Source organism: Columba livia, chromosome 4 (genome assembly GCF_036013475.1).
Source record: "Columba livia isolate bColLiv1 breed racing homer chromosome 4, bColLiv1.pat.W.v2, whole genome shotgun sequence".
Classification (NCBI taxonomy): domain Eukaryota; kingdom Metazoa; phylum Chordata; class Aves; order Columbiformes; family Columbidae; genus Columba; species Columba livia.
Window position 1 is genome coordinate 3,388,257 of NC_088605.1, and position 18,736 is coordinate 3,406,992.

General features: G+C 48.7%; 1 protein-coding gene across 6 annotated transcripts in view; it reads right to left on the reverse strand.

Moving 5' to 3' along the window:
• The window catches only part of PTPRA (protein tyrosine phosphatase receptor type A), a 130,125-nt gene that overhangs the window by 81,056 nt on the left and 30,333 nt on the right, over window positions 1–18,736 (reverse strand). The window contains exon 1 of one of the 6 annotated variants that reach the window (XM_065060216.1): window positions 7,334–7,421. The exons of the other annotated variants lie outside the window; for them this stretch is intronic. The gene's annotated coding sequence lies outside the window, so the exon portion shown is untranslated. Of the gene's footprint in view, window positions 1–7,333; window positions 7,422–18,736 lie in introns of those variants that run through there. 6 annotated transcript variants of the gene reach the window in all.

An 18,736-nucleotide genomic window follows, 5' to 3' on the forward strand; every position in this document is an offset into this window, starting at 1 on the left:
GCTGGTCTCCTCTGTGGTTCCCATCAGCAGGAATTCCTGCCTGTAGGAAGCCAACTGAGCAGCTCCTGCACCATCCACCAGACAAATCTACAGCAGGAGGGCACGTGGGCAGTGCAGATCACGCTCTTTCCTGCATTAAGCACTAAGGAAGTGAAACCTGTTTCTGCAGATCACCTTGGTGCCCGAGCTGATCTTCCAGGCTCGGCCGCAGAAGCAAGAGCACGAACTTGACTTTGGCTCCAAGCCGCAGCGCAGCCACGGCACAGGCTCAGCACCACGTGTGATGGAGACCCTGGAGCCGCGAAACTTCTCCCGGCTGCGCAGGGTCCAGGGCAGCGTCAGGAGCCCCTGCATGATGATGGGTCCAACCCAGCAGGAACACCAGCTGCGACAGGAATTAAGAAGATGGGCTACAATGAAACATGTCAGTCAAACTCTGAGGACATGTGGCTGCTCTTTCCCAAATCTCAGACTTTTCATCATCCTAACGAAGAACAAAGAAATCCATCCATTGCCTCTTGGGGAAGGGACGTGCTGCAGGTGAGACAATCTCCTGGGAAAAAGATTCATTTTATCTATTTCCACCACTGGCCTGCAGCGTTAACGAAACCAAATTGTTTTACCCTAATCTCTGTTTCCCTTACCATCCTAAACCTTGGCTATTCAAATGCAAGTGCACACAGGGAGGTTGACTCCGCATCCATGTAAACCAATAGCAAAGCTTCCAGCATTTCCAGGGGGCAGGTTTTGCTGCACTTCTCACAATACCATAACACAACAAAATCGAGATAACCCCTCCTTTATCTTCAACACTCAAAGCATTAGCAGATTATTTATTTTATTTAATGAGAGAATGATTTTCAGGGACTTTTTCCTTGATCTGAACAACTGTTTCTCCAATGCTGTTGATACAAGCAACAAACTGGCAGCTCCCTCTATATACGCTGTTTATTCTGGTTGAATGTAGTTAGGAAACCGCTGTACTTTCAGGCACATAAGTGCCAGCAAAAACTGAGAACAAGAAAACAGAATCTGAATGCCAAGATGTTACAGATACCACACAGCCAACCTTAAAGATGCAGCGAATTTCTGGGCTGAATAAGGGTAAAAACGGTGCTCAGAGGGACATTCTCACTCCCATACAGGACAGGGAAGCTCTGAGAAAGCAGGTGGGGAGGGAAAGTCATTGTCCCAAATGACACACAGCAGCTGTAAAAGCTTTCTATGGGAGTAAGAAGGTGATGCACACACATATTCAAACCCATTTTTTTCCTCTAAAGCTGAATTGTTTAAACAGGAGAGCGACGGTGGCTCGGGAACCCCGCACGCTCCTAAAGAGTTAAAATGTATTTATGGAGACCGGCGTGATTAAAATTCTGGGCGAGTATATTTAAATTGCAGGGAAAGCTGAGCTTGTCCAACTGGATAGTCAGACCGCAAGCTCCCCCAAGTAGGGCTTTGATTTTCCAGCGTGACACCCGAAATCCTCTTCTGCTTTTAGAGAACACATATGGGATCGCGTTCCCAGTTACACAACATGGCTTGAGGAATAATTCTGGGTCTACGGATCTAAACCGCAGGTCATCGCTCTGGAAGGGCTGAGGATTTCATAGAATCATGGACTCACAGAATCACATAGAATCACAGATTTCACCGGCAACAGAGAAGGAAGATGAGCCTGGGCTTTGGTGGCAAAGCTGCCCAGAGCGGTACCCAGAGCGGTGGCATCTCCTGGTGCAAGGTCATGGGAGGTTTTGCTCAAGCATGGCACTGTATGATAAAGAAATATAAGCAAACGTCTGAGAAAAACACAAGCAGCTCTGCAGTCCATATGACCAAACCCTTATTCTCCTTTCCCAGGCATTACTTTTGGGCCTTATCTGAGGAGCGGACTCAGAGATGAGAAGCTGTCCCCGCGTTTTGTGTCCACGCAGCCCATGACAAGGTCAACTCGCCTTCAAGGGCTCCCTCCAAATGCCTCATTTTCATTAACACATTCCCAGTTCACTGAGCATTTTGTGAAACAAGTTGCTGCCCAAAAGCCACCTCTTATTATTTCTGTATCCTTGCGTTTCCCCCACGCTGCTGTAACACTTCCCATCACTGCTGCTGGTTCGACACCTTCTGTTTTCTTAGATTAACATCTAAACACACTGTACAGTTATTACTTCTGGAAAGGATGACACACCACTGTGTCCCATCTCCACTAAGCAAGGCTGTGCTTTAAAGCTGGTTTTATCTGACTTAGTCTAGAAAGTGTGTATGGGATCCAGGAACTCCCAGATTGGGGTTATTTTCATCAGGAAAATAAACCTGAATGCTGCTGCAGATCCCAGCTCTGAGATATGAGACAACTGGAGCCGTTCTGCCTTTTGCTGTCGCTGATAGAATCATTGAATGGCATTGGAACAGGCTGCCCAGGAGTCACCATCCCTGGAGGGGTTTAAAAAGTGTTCAGACAAGGTTCTTAGGGACATGGTTCAGTGCTATAGAGTTGGGTTATGGTTGGGCTCGGTGATCCTGAGGGTCTCTTCCAACTGAAATGATTCTATGATTCTATGACTCTATGATTCCATACCTTGGTTGCTGGCATTTTTATTTTGCTACATCTACCACCACACCAAAACAATTGTGTGAAAATGATGGTGCGTGGGTACATCTGCACATCAGTCACCGCTCCGGAGCCGACACTGGAACCATTCTGCAGCTTTATCCCATGTGTTGGTTTAAAAGCATCATTGATTGACAGGAGCCAGTTGAATGGAGGGCTGGGAACAAGGCTGAAAGCAGCAACACACCAACCGGGAGCTGCTTTTGTTTTAACATCTCAAATAAAGAGAAAATAATCCACCGTCGCTCGGCTCCAGGGCTGAGAACCACCCGTGCAAGCGGCGGCGCTGAAAACCAAATTGCAGCGTTGCTAAAAACCAGACTTGAAGGGATTTTGATCTGTAAAGAGGCTTAAAAACAACAACAAAAATAAAGGTAAGAACGCATCGACGCAAAGCAAATCCCAGGAGTAACAGCCTCCTGTGGATGCTGCTGGAGGTCAGAGCACTAGTGAGTGTCTCAAAAGTCAGTGGGTGACTTTAAGGGACGGGTGTGGGCTGGGAAGATCTCGGCTGAACCCCAAAATCCCATCTCAAGACACGTCCTTGTCCCCCCCTGGGTTCCCCAGCCCCGATGAACAGTAACCCCTCGGCTGAACCCCCAAATCCCATCTCAAGGCACGTCCTTGTCCCCCCCTGGGTTCCCCAGCCCCGATGAACAGTAACCCCTCGGCTGAACCCCAAAATCCCATCTCAAGGCACGTCCTTGTCCCCCCCTGGGTTCCCCAGCCCTGACAAGCAGTAACCCCTCAGCCGAACCCCAAAATCCCATCTCAAGGCACGTCCTTGTCCCTCCTGGGTTCCCCAGCCCCGACCAGCAGTAACCCCTCAGCCGAACCCCAAAATCCCATCTCAAAGCACGTCCTTGTTCCCCCCTGGGTTCCCCAGCCCCGATGAACAGTAACCCCTCGGCTGAACCCCTAAATCCCATCTCAAGACAGGTCCTTGTCCCTCCTGGGTTCCCCAGCCCCAACGAGCAGTAACCCCTCGGCTGAACCCCAAAATCCCATCTCAAGACACGTCCTTGTCCCCCCCCGGGTTCCCCAGCCCCGATGAACAGTAACCCCTCGGCTGAACCCCCAAATCCCATCTCAAGGCATGTCCTTGTCCCCCCCTGGGTTCCCCAGCCCTGACAAGCAGTAACCCCTCGGCTGAATCCCTAAATCCCATCTCAAAGCACGTTCTTGTCCCTCCTGGGTTCCCCAGCCCCTACGAGCAGTAACCCCTCGGCTGAACTCCCAAATCCCATCTCAAGACACGTCCTTGTCCCTCACCGGGTGCCCCAGCCCCAACGAGCAGTAACCCCTCAGCTGAACCCCCAAATCCCGTCTCAAGGAATGTTCTTGTCCCCAAGAGGTTCCCCAGCCCTGACAAGCAGTAACCCCTCGGCTGAACCCCAAAATCCCATCTCAAGGCACGTCCTTGTCCCTCACTGGGTGCCCCAGCCCCAACGAGCAGTAACCCCTCAGCCGAACCCCAAAATCCCATCTCAAAGCACGTCCTTGTTCCCCCCTGGGTTCCCCAGCCCCGATGAACAGTAACCCCTCGGCTGAAACCCAAAATCCCATCTCAAGGCACGTCCTTGCCCCTCACCGGGTGACCCAGCCCCAACGAGCAGTAACCCCTCGGCTGAACCCCAAAATCCCATCTCAAGGCACGTCCTTGCCCCTCACCGGGTGACCCAGCCCCAACGAGCAGTAACCCCTCAGCTGAACCCCAAAATCCCATCTCAAGGCACGTTCTTGTCCCCAAGAGGTTCCCCAGCCCTGACAAGCAGTAACCCCTCGGCTGAACCCCAAATTCCTGTCTCAGGGCACGTCCTTGTCCCCCCTGGGTTCCCCAGCCCCGACGAGCAGTAACCAGTGGCAACTGCGGCTAATCCAGCTCGGGGACAACACTGCGGCCTCATTGGTACCCAGCTCACGCGCCCAGCACAGTCTGTACGCGGCCAACAGCACCGCGTTTTATTCTTTTCTTCACTTTAAGCCCAGTCTTAGAACATTTTTCTTTTTTTAAAATAAGCGTATGTAAATAATTTTTCACAAAAACACAATTTTAATAGATGAGGTCGGGGTCGGCTTCAGCCTGAAGGATGCACAAAAGCTTTTTCACTGTGCAAAATACATCGATTTCAGTGCTTTATTTCTATAGCATTGGAGAAATTACCAGGAAAGAAGCTGCTTTATTGCTGACACTCTTGATTTTTTGAAAGAACCACAAGAAAGAACAGAAAAAATCTGTTGAAAAGGGTGAAATCAGCAGTTGCTTTACCCCATATTGGGGTGACAGCACCAAAAAGCCGCCTAATTGCCAAAATGATGCTGGTATCGCATCACCTATTGGGTGTATTGGCAGCAATGAATGTAAAGACTGGAAGCACAAAAATAAAGTCTTAGAAACATACATTTTGATATGTGGGACCAAATTTCACTGAATTGCTACTGCAGCTTTTTGGGAGCTTCTTCAAGAAATATAGACTTGCCAGATTTTTGTTTTTAATTCTAATTTAGCTGATTCTAAGCAGCGAAAGCCAAAGATTAAATGAAGACAGAAAAGTTATCTCCTCCCTGCTTCTGATCTGTGAATACAACAGAGGTGGGATGGACCCACAAAAAAACAAGGGAAAACTTGAGGTGTGCGGTAGCTGCACAAATCCCGGCACCGGGCAAGAATGGGGATGCAGCAGCTTCCCAGCATCTCCAAGGTCGGGCAGACGAGGGAACCAGGTTCTCCACAAGACCACACGGTAGGAGGACATGAGACAGTGGGCAGAAGATGAAAGAAATGTTCAAATTATTCCAGAAACTGTAGGGAGAAGGTTTTCCACCAAGGAGGGGTCGTGTGATGTCCATCCTTGGAGGGTTTTCAAGACCCAAGTGGATCAAAAGAGCCACCAAGATGCTGAAGGGAGTGGAGCATCTCCCGTGTGAGGAAAGGCTGAGGGAGCTGGGGCTCTGGAGCTGGACAAGAGGACACTGAGGGGGGACTCATTCATGGGGATCAAGATGGAAAGAGGGAGTGTCAGGAGGATGGAGCCAGGCTCTTCTCAGTGACAACCAGTGACAAGACAAGGGGCAATGGGTTCAAACTGGAACACAGGAGGTTCCACTTAAATTTGAGAAGAAACTTGTTGGGGGTGAGGGTGGCAGAGCCTGGCCCAGGCTGCCCAGGGAGGTTGTGGAGTCTCCTTCTGTGCAGACATTCCAACCCGCCTGGACACCTTCCTGTGTAACCTCATCTGGGATTCTGTGATCAAGCCCTCAGGAGTCTGGTCCAGTCTCCCAGGTGACCCTGTTCGGAGCAGAAGGTTGGACTGGAGACCTGCTGAGATCTCAACACCCAAAACACCCCATGAGTTCATCTTCACAGAATCCCAGAATGTCAGGGGTTGGAAGGGCCCTGGAAAGCTCATCCAGTGCAATCCCCCCATGGAGCAGGAACACCCAGATGAGGTTACACAGGAAGGTGTCCAGGCGGGTTGGAATGTCTGCAGAGAAGGAGACTCCACAACCTCCCTGGGCAGCCTGGGCCAGTGAGGAAGTGAGGAAGAAGTTTCTTCTCAAATTTAAGTGGAACCTCTTGTGTTCCAGTTTGAACCCATTACCCCTTGTCCTACCATTGGTTGTCACCCAGAAGAGCCTGGCTCCATCCTCCTGACACTCCCCCTTTCCATATTGATCCCCATGAATGAGGTCACCTCTCAGTCTCCTCTTCTCCAAGGTATCCCAGGTTTCCCATCAGCAATTAAAGCGTCTGCCACAAGGCCAACCTGTCATGCTACAAACACCAAAAAATGCATTATAGAATTATTTTATTCTGTATACAAATGGGTATACAAGAGAACAGACGTCCCGACACCTCGTTTAAGAGCCATCCTAGTGCCACGATGTTGAAAACCTTCTGGATAAGAACCCAAATCCCCTACTTTTCATGTCACCCTTTTCTGAGGTTCCCCTCTCATCACAAACAGCCCATCACCTCCCTGACCAGCCCAGGGAGATGTTATTCTTCTTGTAAAAACAAGAAATCTCAATTATTTATGCTGCTATGTGGACAACACCAGCCTTTGTCAGGGAGGGTTTTACAGCTCTGAATGTCACATTGAGAGTCTGGTCATGCCAGGAGGAAAGGCTGTCGCTGCCATGGCCCAGCAGAAAACGCTTTATTCAAAGAACCCAGAGTCCAGCGCTGGGTAAAAACTAAAAGGAAGCTGGTGGGTGTGACGAGCCACATTTTGTACAATGATATGAAAATAAAGCAGGTGAGGGCGCTTGGTTTTTAGGGGCGTGTGAGGTAGAAAAACTCCGAGGAGCATCGTGTGAGCCAAGTGATGCTCGGTGATCAAAAGCTTCGTCTCGATAGAGCTCCGGAGGAATTTTACAGACAAGTGTGGGGGGAGAGGAGCTGGAGACCTTCCCAGCGGGGTCCGGAGAGAAAACAAGGAGGGAGGTTTCGCTGTTGAGAAACACAGGCTGGTTCAGCAGACAAAAAACCACCCCGTTTCCTGCCTGATTACAACTGTGTGAAGGGAAATAAGGCTCTGGAGGGAACGGTGCAAACAAAGCCGAGTTACCTTCGACACCACGCACAGCTTGGGAGCGCGCAGAACAGATTAACAGGCCCTTTTCTACCGTGTGTTACGTTCCAAAGCAAAACTGGCCGGGTTGCAATCTTGCTGTGCCGCACCCCGAGTGCCAGGTTTCAGGTTACTGCGCCTCACGTACCTGCAAGGGTGATTTTGTTTCTCTATTTCTAACGTCTCCGGTAACACCTGGCTCTTACAGCCAAGCTTTTCATCTGCACATCTTCGGAACGTCCTGCGAAGAAAGCGAGTGTCATTTCCTTCCCCCTCCCACCCCCGTGTGCCAACGAGGAAGTTATAACCCCAGCGAAACAATAAATATCGCCCGGCGAAAAGGGAGAACGCAGTTGGCAGCGGGAACGCCAGCGGCCCCGGGTTAGTCCGACCTACATGATCCGTCTTTCCAGTCTCCGACTCAGGAAACAGCTTTTCATCGCCGGGTATCAAAGCTCCTCCCAATTTTGGCATCTCCGCCTCTTCTGCCTGCAGAACTAGCTCAAGCACCGAAGGTTTGTTTGACTTTATTTATTTAAACAATTTATGGATATTTGCGCCGTATCCAGCGACGGCGCTCGCAGCTTTTCCAGCTGCCGGTGCGCATCTCTGTTCACCATCAGCAAACATCCGAGCACTAATCCTGGATTTATCGCTTCGGCTCCCTGAGAACTCCCCCATGGCTGCTCAGAAATCCAGTTCATCGCCCTTTGAGAGGGAACCTCTGGGTATCTTGTGAGCTCTATCGTTTTATCTGCCCCGCGATCTCGATTCACTGTGAAAATATTTGGTGAAACCTATTAGAAGCTTTCCAGATACAGGCACATACACTCTACCACCGCTTCTGCACACACAGTTTTCTCTAATATCCCCAAAAAAAGGCAACACTTTTATTTCAATACAACCCTTCTGCTGCTTCTCAACGCTCCTGTTCCCATTATCTTTGAGGTCCCCGTGAATTTTCCCAGCGACGCCACCACACCACTGCATAAATCTCTCAATGTATGCTAAACCCGATTCCTTTTCCAGCTGTTTGATGAGCAAAGGGTTTCTCTTTTCCTTCAGCTGATCAGTCCTTCGCTAAACGCTGCACAAAAGCCTTCAGACTTCAGAGGACGAGAAGATCTAAGGGCATCGGGAGTACAGAGAGCTCGGAGAGATGTAATATCACCACCTCGAACAGGCAGAGCTACGCCAAGCGTTGCCTTCAGAACTTCTTTTTTTTAAGATAACGCCTTTTATTCTCAATTTTAAACGGCAGCAGCAGGGAGAAAGACTTGTCTGTGGTCACCAGCGAGGCCGGGGGGACGGTGTCACGATCCGCTGTGCACATCAGCTGTCACCGTCTCCATCTCCAGAGGCTGGAGAAACTGTTTTTCTCTACTTTCAACCACGTGCTGCTCTGAGCAGAGCTGGACAGGTGCTGCCATGAGGAAGAAGATGCGGTGAGGACACACAGGGGTGGCTGGGAAGCCTCATGAGAAGTGTGACCGTGGGGATTCTGCCCCTCTGCTCCGCTCTGGTGAGACCCCCCTGCAGTGCTGGTCCAGCTCTGGGTCCTCAGCACAGGACACACATGGACCTGCTGGAGAGGGGCCAGAGGAGCCACAGGAATGACCCGAGGCTGGAACAGCTCTGCTGGGAGGACAGGCTGAGAGAGTTGGGGTGTTCAGCTGGAGAAGGGAAGCTCTGGGGAGACCTTATCATGGCCTTTCTGGACTTAAAAGGGGACAATAAGAAAGATGGGGACAGACTTTTGAGCAGGGCCTGTTGTGATGGGACAAGAGGTGGCGGTTTTAAACTAAAAGAGGGAGATTCAGGCCGGACATGAGGAAGAAATTGTTGTCCCTGAGGGTGGTGAGAGCCTGGCCCAGGTTGGGCAGAGAGGTGGTGGATGAACCATCCCTGGAGACATCCCAGGCCAGGCTGGACGGGGCTCTGAGCAACCTGAGCTGGTGAAGATGTCCCTGCTCATGGCAGGGGGGGCACTGGGGGAGCTGGGAAGGTCCCTTCAACCCAAACTGTTCTACAATTCTATGATCCCAGCCTGGACCTTCTGATCCCTTGGACCCTGCTCACAACTCGTCCTCTCCTACACGAAAAGTGGCTGAACAAGCCCCAGGCACCGGTACCACTGCAAAGCAAAGAGCTCCCGGCTTCCTCCCTGGCACTCAGGTTGGAGAAATAAAAAGGATTTAAAGCAGATGATGAAGTTTTTATAAGATGATCCATGATTCCTCATGAAGTCTTACAGGTTTTGTATTTCTAAGCTATGCCGTGTTCACCCTTTCCCAAACAATTCCAGATGACAGAAACACAGAAAGCGCGTGGCAGCTCTTTGGGAGCACAGTGCAATCATTTTCCTAATCAAAATATTGTGATTGAGCTGATATAATACTGATGAAGAGATAAGTTCATTTTCTCCCACTCAAGCCTTCCCCATTGCCACCGGGGTTCATGTCGGCACATGTTCTTTTCACTCAGGAATTACAGGAACACAACCACGGGGCTACGTTTTTAAATGTATTAAAATATTCATGAAAACATTCACAAGGCTGTGGTCATTAGCTACGATCTTCAGGACAGAATTCTACAAGAACAAAGCTTTTTTGGGTAAAAAACCCCACAATTCTGAGACTTTTTGGACACCGAATAACCTTTTATCGAAGCTTATGGAAACCACCCAGGTAACACGGAGTTTTTTGCTTCTCTAAGAGGTTGACAGATGAGAAACCAGATCTACCCGATGTGGGTTCGGTAGAACAGAGGTACCGTTCAACAGGCAGGAAAACTCCAGTGTAAACCTTGTAAAGTTGCGTTAAATGAGAAACAAGCAGGGTTGGCGCTGAATGATGCGCAGGTGGTGACCATCATCAGACCATGCTGTCCAACTTGTGTAAGTAGTTTAAATTTGTGATAGGAGAGTTTCTAAGCTAAAAAAACAATGAAAAGCCACAATTTCAAAATATTCAATGTACAAAGTGGAGTTGGGTGAAGGTTGGATTCACCACCCTCAGTGAAGCCATAACATCTTAATTCTTTTATTTCCTCGGCCTTATGGCCCCACTGCCCATCGCGCATCCTCACGAAAGGATTTCCTTGCAATAAACACCGAGGCGAAGAGAAAGAATGACTTAAAAATCCAAATAAAGCTCCTTTTTTTTTTCCTACCATGTAATTGAGAATAACAAACATATCTGTGGTTTACAGAGGAGGCAATAAATTCAAGCTACAGTCACAAATCAGACCAAAAAAAGACACTTAAGTCATTCAATCCAGCAGCGCAGGACGGCTGCGGCCCCATGGGATGCTTCTCAGTTTTGTGAAAGACTCGGAGTCATGAACTAAGGAAATAATACACGATGAGCACTCGCAGAAGGTTCTTTTTCATATAAAATTAAGCCAGCCTTGTGATTCCTTTGGGTTGGTTGCAGCAAAAGAGAACAGTGTAGGGGAAAGGGACCTGGGGGTCCTGGGGACAGCAGGGTGACCATGAGCCAGCACTGGGCCCTTGTGGCCAGGAAGCCAATGGTACCTGGGGTGGGTTAGAAGGGGGTGGTCAGTAGGTCAGAGAGGTTCTCCTGCCCCTCTGCTCTGCCCTGGGGAGACCACACCTGGAATCTTGTGTCCAGTTGTGGCCCCTCAGTTCCAGCAGGACAGGGAACTGCTGGAGAGAGTCCAGCGCAGCCACCAAGATGCTGAAGGGAGTGGAGCATCTCCCGTGTGAGGAAAGGCTGAGGGAGCTGGGGCTCTGGAGCTGGACAAGAGGACACTGAGGGGGGACTCATTCATGGGGATCAATATGGAAAGGGGGAGTGTCAGGAGGATGGAGCCAGGCTCTTCTTGGTGACAACCAATGGCAGGACAAGCGGTAATGGGTTCAAACTGGAACACAGGAGGTTCCACTTAAATATGAGAAGAAACTTGTTCCTGGTGAGGGTGGCAGAGCCTGGCCCAGGCTGCCCAGGGGGGTTGTGGAGTCTCCTTCTGTGCAGACATTCCAACCCGCCTGGACACCTTCCTGTGTAACCTCATCTGGGTGTTCCTGCTCCATGGGGGGATTGCACTGGATGAGCTTTCCAGGGCCCTTCAACCCCTGACATTCTGGGATTCTGTGAAAATCAAATGGGCTTTAGCAAAGAAGCTTTTTATTTGTGAACTGATCACATCACAATAAAAAAGAAGTTTGGTCCTTGGCAAAATGTTTGTGTGTGTTTCTTCTGTAACTACCCGAGGATGGTTGCAACATTGCAGTTTCTAGAAAAAGAAACCAGCACTTCATATCTTTTTCACTTAAAACTGGTGCATTTCAACCTGTTAGGAAGCTGAGGAGCCCAGTATTTTAACGTGCCCTCCGGCACGTTATGCTACAGGTCCCATGGGACCCAGCACAGCAGCAGGACCTTACCCTGGAGATGCAGGAATTCTCACCTCTCACTAGACACTGCAGACATAATTTTTTTAAAGCAAATCTCCTCTATTTTTTGCATCTTTCATTCGGCTGTAACCCTCAAGTGATACTCAGAATGTACGGGAGCCTATTCCACAAGTCTGGCGAGCAAAAGTAATTTAGGAGTGGTCACTAAACAAAACAAGTTGAGGGGTTTTGGGGTCATAGTGGGGGTTTTTTATTACTTTTTTATATATTTTGAGATGGGTATTTTGTATAAAACCTGTAGGTAGACGCGTCGTAACTCATGGAAGTTAGTGGGGAAGAAAAAAAGCCCTATAACCACACACCTGCATTTCCAGAATTCATTTGAGAAATGAGAAATCCAGGGGAATTGAAGTCACTATGTCAGAGGCGAGTTTCTCTGAACAAATACACGGTAAATAGTTCCTGTGCCTCAGCAGAAGCTCGGCTGGGTGGATGGCGATACAAACAGCTGCTCTTGAAGGGCAGGGTTTGGTTTTTCCATCCATGAAGATCTTCACGCAGAATCACACACAGAATTGACTGGGTTGGAAAAGACCTCAGAGATCATCCAGTCCAACCCTTGGTCCAACTCCAGTCCATTGACTAGATCATGGCACTAAGTGCCATGGCCAATCTCAGTTTAAAAACCACCAGGGCCGGTGAGTCCAGCACCTCCCTGGGCAGCCATTCCAATGCCTGACCACTCTCTCTGCACAGAATTGCTTTCTAATCTCCAGCCTCAATTTCCCCTGGCAGAGTTGAAGCCCATGGCCCCTTGTCCTATTGCTGACTGCCTGGGAGAAGAGACCAATCCCCACCTGGCTAGAACTGCCCTTCAGGTAGTTCTAGAGAGTGCTGAGCTCAGCTCTAAGCCTCCTCTTCTCCAGACTAAACAAGCCCAGCTCCCTCAGCCTCTCCCCATAGGGCTTGTGTTCAAGTCCCTTCACCAGTCGTGTTGCTCTTCTCTGGACCCGCTCCAGCACTTCAATCTCTTTCCTGAACTGAGGGGCCCAGAACTGAACACAACACTCCAGGTGTGGCCTCCCCGATGCAGAGTACAGGGGAAGGATCACTGCCCTTGTCCTGCTGACCACGCTGGTTTGGATACAGGACAGGATACCATTGGCCTTCTTGGCCACCTGGGCACACTGTTGGCTCACGTTGACCTTCTGTCCATTAGTCCCCCCAGGTCCCTTTCTGCCTGACTGCTCTCCAGCCACTCTGTGCCCAGCCTGGAGCGCTGCAGGGGGTTGTTGTGGCCAAAGTGCAGGACCCGCCACTTGGCCTTGTTGAACTTCATCCCATTGGAATCAGCCCATTGTTCCAGTCTCTCCAGATCCCTCTGCAGAGCCCTCCTGCCTTCCAGCAGGACTTTTCAATGTGGTACCAGCAGGAGAAGACACCAAAGCTCAATCAACTGAGCTTTTCAGTGGGTAAATCCAAGGCCTGGGTGATCTTGGCTGATTTAGGCTGAGCTGAAGCCATCTCCCTACACCACAGATGTGACAGCAGCACAATAGCATGAATAATTTTTGTTATTCATTCTGTACTGAAACGGCAGCATTCAGAGCCTAAATTAGGAACGTGAAAACGATTAACATCCCCATTAACCCCAGCCCCACCCTAATTGCGCTACATAAAAGCACACGCAACAATTACAGAGATAACATTGTGTGTCAGAAATATCACACACAGGAATACAGCAGTCGCAGAGTTTGTTTCCTGACCCGGGAAAACTGCTATAATTGTATTGTGCTCGCGGAGGATTTAGATTTGGAAGTTGGTTTCCCTTGTTTGCTGTAATTTCCCTTTAAAAATTCTTGGGGTTCCCAGTTGACACCAGTTCTGCACCGTGCGGTTCAGCTGGAATTTCACGTTCGTGGTGGAAACAAATGGAGATCATCCCGGGGATATTGCAAGTTAGATGTGGAGACATCAAGTAATTAGAGCCGAATTGGCGCGTTTGGGGTTTTTGATGCGAATTTCAGGGCATCTAAACAAAAACCATCTTTGCTCTTGGAGGTTTCCATCCAAGTCAGGAGGACAGATATTCAGGAGATCGTTTTGGTTGTGAGTAACTCGGCTATTACATCACACATAATTCGGAGGTTTGCAATCCAAACCCAGCCAGTCTCCAGGGGCTGGGGTGAAATTACTCAGATTCACAGAAACCACCACACCCGCTTGGACAGGCGGCGTTTTCCCCTCCTGGTTGAATCCATCCTCACAGAATCCCAGAATGTCATGGGTTGGAAGGGCCCTGGAAAGCTCATCCAGTGCAATCCCCCCATGGAGCAGGAACACCCAGATGAGGTTACACAGGAAGGTGTCCAGGCGGGTTGGAATGTCTGCAGAGAAGGAGACTCCACAACCCCCCTGGGCAGCCTGGGCCAGGCTCTGCCACCCTCACCAGGAACAAGTTTCTTCTCAAATTTAAGTGGAACCTTTTGTGTTCCAGTTTGTACCCATTGCCCCTTGTCCTGTCATTGGTTGTCACCGAGAAGAGCCTGGCTCCATCCTCCTGACACTCACCCTTCATGTATTTGTAAACATGAATGAGGTCACCCCTCAGTGTCCTCCAAGCTAAAGAGACCCAGCCCTTTCTAGGCAGAGAATTTAAACTTGCCGGGTTATAAATTTGAGGAGTAAGTGATACGCCCCTTCCAATGAGCCCCTGATGATGTGGTACCTCACAAACCCGCTGGTTTTTGAAGTCCTTTTGTTACAAAACAGCCTTTGACCTCAATCTCTATTCCGTGTCTCCAGGTAACACCAAAACCAGCTTTAGCTCTAAATGCTATTTGACTGAGCACAGAGAAGGTTAAAAGCGACACTGTCACTCCTATTGCTATTTTCCAGTTAAAATTCAAAGAATTGTGGCATGGTTTGGGTTGGAAGGGACCTTCCCAGCTCCCCCATGCCCACCTGCCCTGAGCAGGGACATCTTCACCAGCTCAGGTTGCTCAGAGCCCCGTCCAGCCTGGCCTGGGATGTCTCCAGGGATGGTTCATCTACCACCTCTCTGGCCAGCCTGGGCCAGGCTCTCACCACCCTCAGGGACAACAATTTCTTCCTCATGTCCAGCCCGAATTAAGAGATGACAGTGACCCAAACAGACAGTGATAAGGGGTTCTCCAAAATGAAAATACCAATGTTTTGGATGCCCCCAAGTGATACTGTAAGCTGTTGGCATCTCACTTTTATCCTCATGATAACCTGCCGGCTTACATCTCTTGTTAGGTTTCATCTTCCCATTCTCCCCAAAAAGAACAATCATTTCTACATCAATCCCTTCCCCTTCCTTACTTAAGGTCTTCTATAAATTGTACAGAGTATTTCATTTTCTGGGCCATTTCCCTGAAAATCGGTGAGTTGGGCTTTTTTCTCCTGCTGCTCCCAGTCGTCCTTCAGCTGGTTGTTTCCCAAGGACCCCGCAAAGCTCAGCCTGAGAAAACGAACCTCCCAGAACGGTTTCAAGGATGAAGCTGAACACGACTCAACACTTAACGATAAATACCTCCCTCATCAGTATGCTGAGCTGCATTAGTTCTGCCGCTTACGGCCCTTTAAAGTGGGGCCGAATCTCCAGTTTCACAGTTTGCAACGTGACACGTTAGATAAGCCGCAGTCTCGGGGCGCTGACGGCATTTAGATGCGCGAGGTGCTGCCGGTAAATCTGCTAATGCCTGTGAAAGAGGCGGCGTGAGAGATGAAGTCACCCGTGCACGAAACAGAGGTTAATGCGGCAGAGGGGTGAAGCGACTGTCACACATGAGGCTTTGGTAACACCATGACGTCAACCGGGGAGTTGGCATCACCCTACAAATCAAATCCGGAGTAGCTAAGAAGCAAATTTACGCAGTGAGATTTTTCATCAAGCCTTGAAGTCTTATCAGCTCTCCAGTCAACCTCCTTGCTGCTCAGTTTTCATGGGACTTGCAAGATTTGGAGACTCTGAAGTTTCTCAAATGTGGCTGAAATTGCTCAGTCGGTGCAAAAGGTTCCTTGGGGCGGAGGGGCTGATAAATGCAGAGTGGGTCCTATCACCGCTCTCCTGTCTTTAGAAAATTAAACTTAAGAACACGACACTTTACTCACCGTTAAATGAAAACTATGAATGACATTATCAACACTACCACTGTACCCACACCTATCAAACATTAGTATTTTAGCCAATTTTTGCACCAAGAACTCTATGGAAAACAATGTTCCCCAATGAACACGAGCAATATCTCAGCCCTGGTGATCAGATCAGAGTACGACCACCCAAGGTTTGGGGATAGTTCCTTATAGGCAAAGTTCAAGCAAAAAGGTGTTGGGGACAGCAAATGGTTCCTAGAGACTCAAACAAGGACTTGCAGCAGGTTTTTTTAAGGCATATGTAGCATTATGGCTTTGGAGGCTTCAGAGGCATCGCGCAGATTAATTAAACAGAATAATGATCTCACAGTGAAGTGCTGAGCTGGAATTCAAAAGATTAGTGGTTGGGTACTGGCTTTAGAAGTTTTCACCTTTGGGGGAGTCATAGCAACTCTTGTATCTCATCTCCCCTTCCCACAAAACCTCCTTCGAATTACTGACTGAGGAGCCTGAGTGCCAGAGGGAAAGACCATTCCAAAGACAACTTCTTCGTCTTCTTCTTCTTCTTCTTCTTCTTCTTCTTCTTCTTCTTCTTCTTGTTATTATTATTATTTCCTTAATACTCGCTATGAGGCACCATCTTGTTTTATGCACGATTCTGTGAACAAAGATCTTCCATCTTAAGTGAATAAAAATAAGGATGTGTTATTTTGTTAATCGTACCGCGTCCTTCTGCTGGTGGAGAACAGTTCTGGACAAACACGTGGACATACCAAAAACCACGAAGCGCAGTGTCCCATAAGGACGTGTTTGATGGTGCTTTGCTACGACGTGCTTGTAGACCCAAAGGTCACGCCAGGCAAAATTCTGAAGTTACTAGAGCACTTCTTGGCCTAAATTCACAGGATGGGGAAAATGAGATGGCAAGAAATACCTTTCCACACAGTTTTGTGTGTTTTGTGTGCTCCCATTGCTTGGTCCCTAAAGATTTTAGTTCTTCTACAGCTAAAGCAAAGCTCTTCCTTTTGTTTCTCAGGCTTTTAACCCTCACAATGGATTTGTAATTCAGCTGCTCAACATCAGCTCACCTATAAATGCCCGAATGTCCAATATCTGGCATTTCTAGGAGTTCAGTCATATCCCAGTTCCTTTGTAAACCAGAGATATCCAAAACTTCTTGGAATGTGGCTTTTTTTGAAGGCTCTTTGGAGAAGTTAATGGAGTTCAAAGTCAGGCTAGTGACCTCCCCATCGCCCGAAACACAAAACTCAGGCCAGAGTTTGGTAAGGATGCAAAGAAAGGGAAACTATGTGGGTGGAGAAAGAACAACCAAGTTCAGCCACATCTCAAAATGCTTTTTACTTGTTGTTGTTTTTTAATCTACAGCCAAAACTTCTATTGAATCCAAAGCTGTGCTGTGCAGTTTGAAGAACAAGGGTTGGCTCCCTCCACCATGAAAGGAGCCAAGTGACATAAAGAAGAATTTGCAACGAGAAGATAATTGGGTTTTGGCGGTGACATCTGTGCCATCCACAGCCCAAAAGCCACCATGGTCTGCCACCAGCAAACAGTCCCAATCAAGCCCCAATGACCACAGCAACCAAACCTCCCTCCCCATGCTCAGCCCCAAATTGCAGCGTGAGGGCTCAGAAACCCCACAAGATTTCAACCCATCTCCAATTGCCCTGGAAGTATAATTAACTTCAATTGTCTCTTGATTTTATCTCGGTTTTCTCAGGTTCTGGGCTACTTGGGAGAGCGCTCCGTGTACCTGCATGTGGGTACGCACACCCCTGCGTGCACGGGCTTGTCTGGAGTTTCCAGCTTCCCAGCGTATCTGCTTTTCTCAGGGCCTCGTCGGAGAAAAAACACAGGGAGGAAGCCTGAACTTTGGGAAATTCTCCTTATCCTTATCACCAATAAAAGGATTTCTGCTCCTACCGTACCTTGCTGATACGGATGAGCTTAAAGCAAGGGAGCATTCAAGCTCAGCTTGGCTCTGTTAGGCTCAGCTCTCCCCACAGTTTTCTGACAAACTGCTCTCCCAGGGATTTAAAGAATAGATGCTGACACAGCCCTTGCAGTGAGATTTTCCTCCCTTCTCCACAAATTTTAAAGTTTTCTGAAAAATAAAATGACAGGATTCAAAGAAAGTGATGGGGAAACTACACAGAAAAAAAGACTGAGGAAAGTCAGACCTGAGTTAAAGACTGATTGCCACTCCAGGCTCCAGCCACAGCTCCGACGTTTTCCGTTTATTCTTAATTTTCAATTTATTGGGGCTGTTCAGCTTTGAAAATAGGAGGGTGAGGGGAGACCTTATCACAGTCTACAACTGCCTGAAAGGAGGTTGGAGCGTCGAGGGGGTTGGTCTCTTCTCCCAAGTGATAGGATGAGAGGAAACGGCCTCAAGTTGTGCCAGGGGAGGTTTAGATTGGATATTAGGAAAGGAATAATTTCCTGGAAAGGGCTGTGGGGCATTGGAACAGGCTGCCCAGGCAGTGCTGGAGTCACCAGCCCTGGAGGGGTTTAAAAGGCATTTAAACGAGGTTCTCAGGGACACGGGTTAGTGCTGGAGTTGGGTTATGGTTGGACTTGATGATCCTGAGTGTCTCTTCCAACTGAAATGATGCTGTGATTCTATGATTCTGAATGCCCCCCCATCTCTTGGGGCAGCAGAAACCAAACCCCAACATTGCTGCCATGTGTGTGATCATACACCCCAAAACAAGAATACTTAACTTGCCTCCAGGAACTGCAGCAAACGAGTTCTCCCTCCTCCCTCTGTGTCTTGCCCTGCGCTGTGAGCCCCTAAATCCCTATGTGATGGAGAACTGAGAGTATTTTGGGTGAATTTTACAGCAAACAATAACGATCGGTGTTACTTCCACTGCAGCAGTGCATATGGATTCCTACGGAAGAAACTGATGGTGGATTTAATCAGAGATTATATATCTATTCCCTCCTTTTCTCTTCCGCCCAAACTGAGATTTATCAGAAAGAAAAGGTGTTTTTAGTCAATCAAGGGTCTCAGTGAGTCACAAATGACCTCCA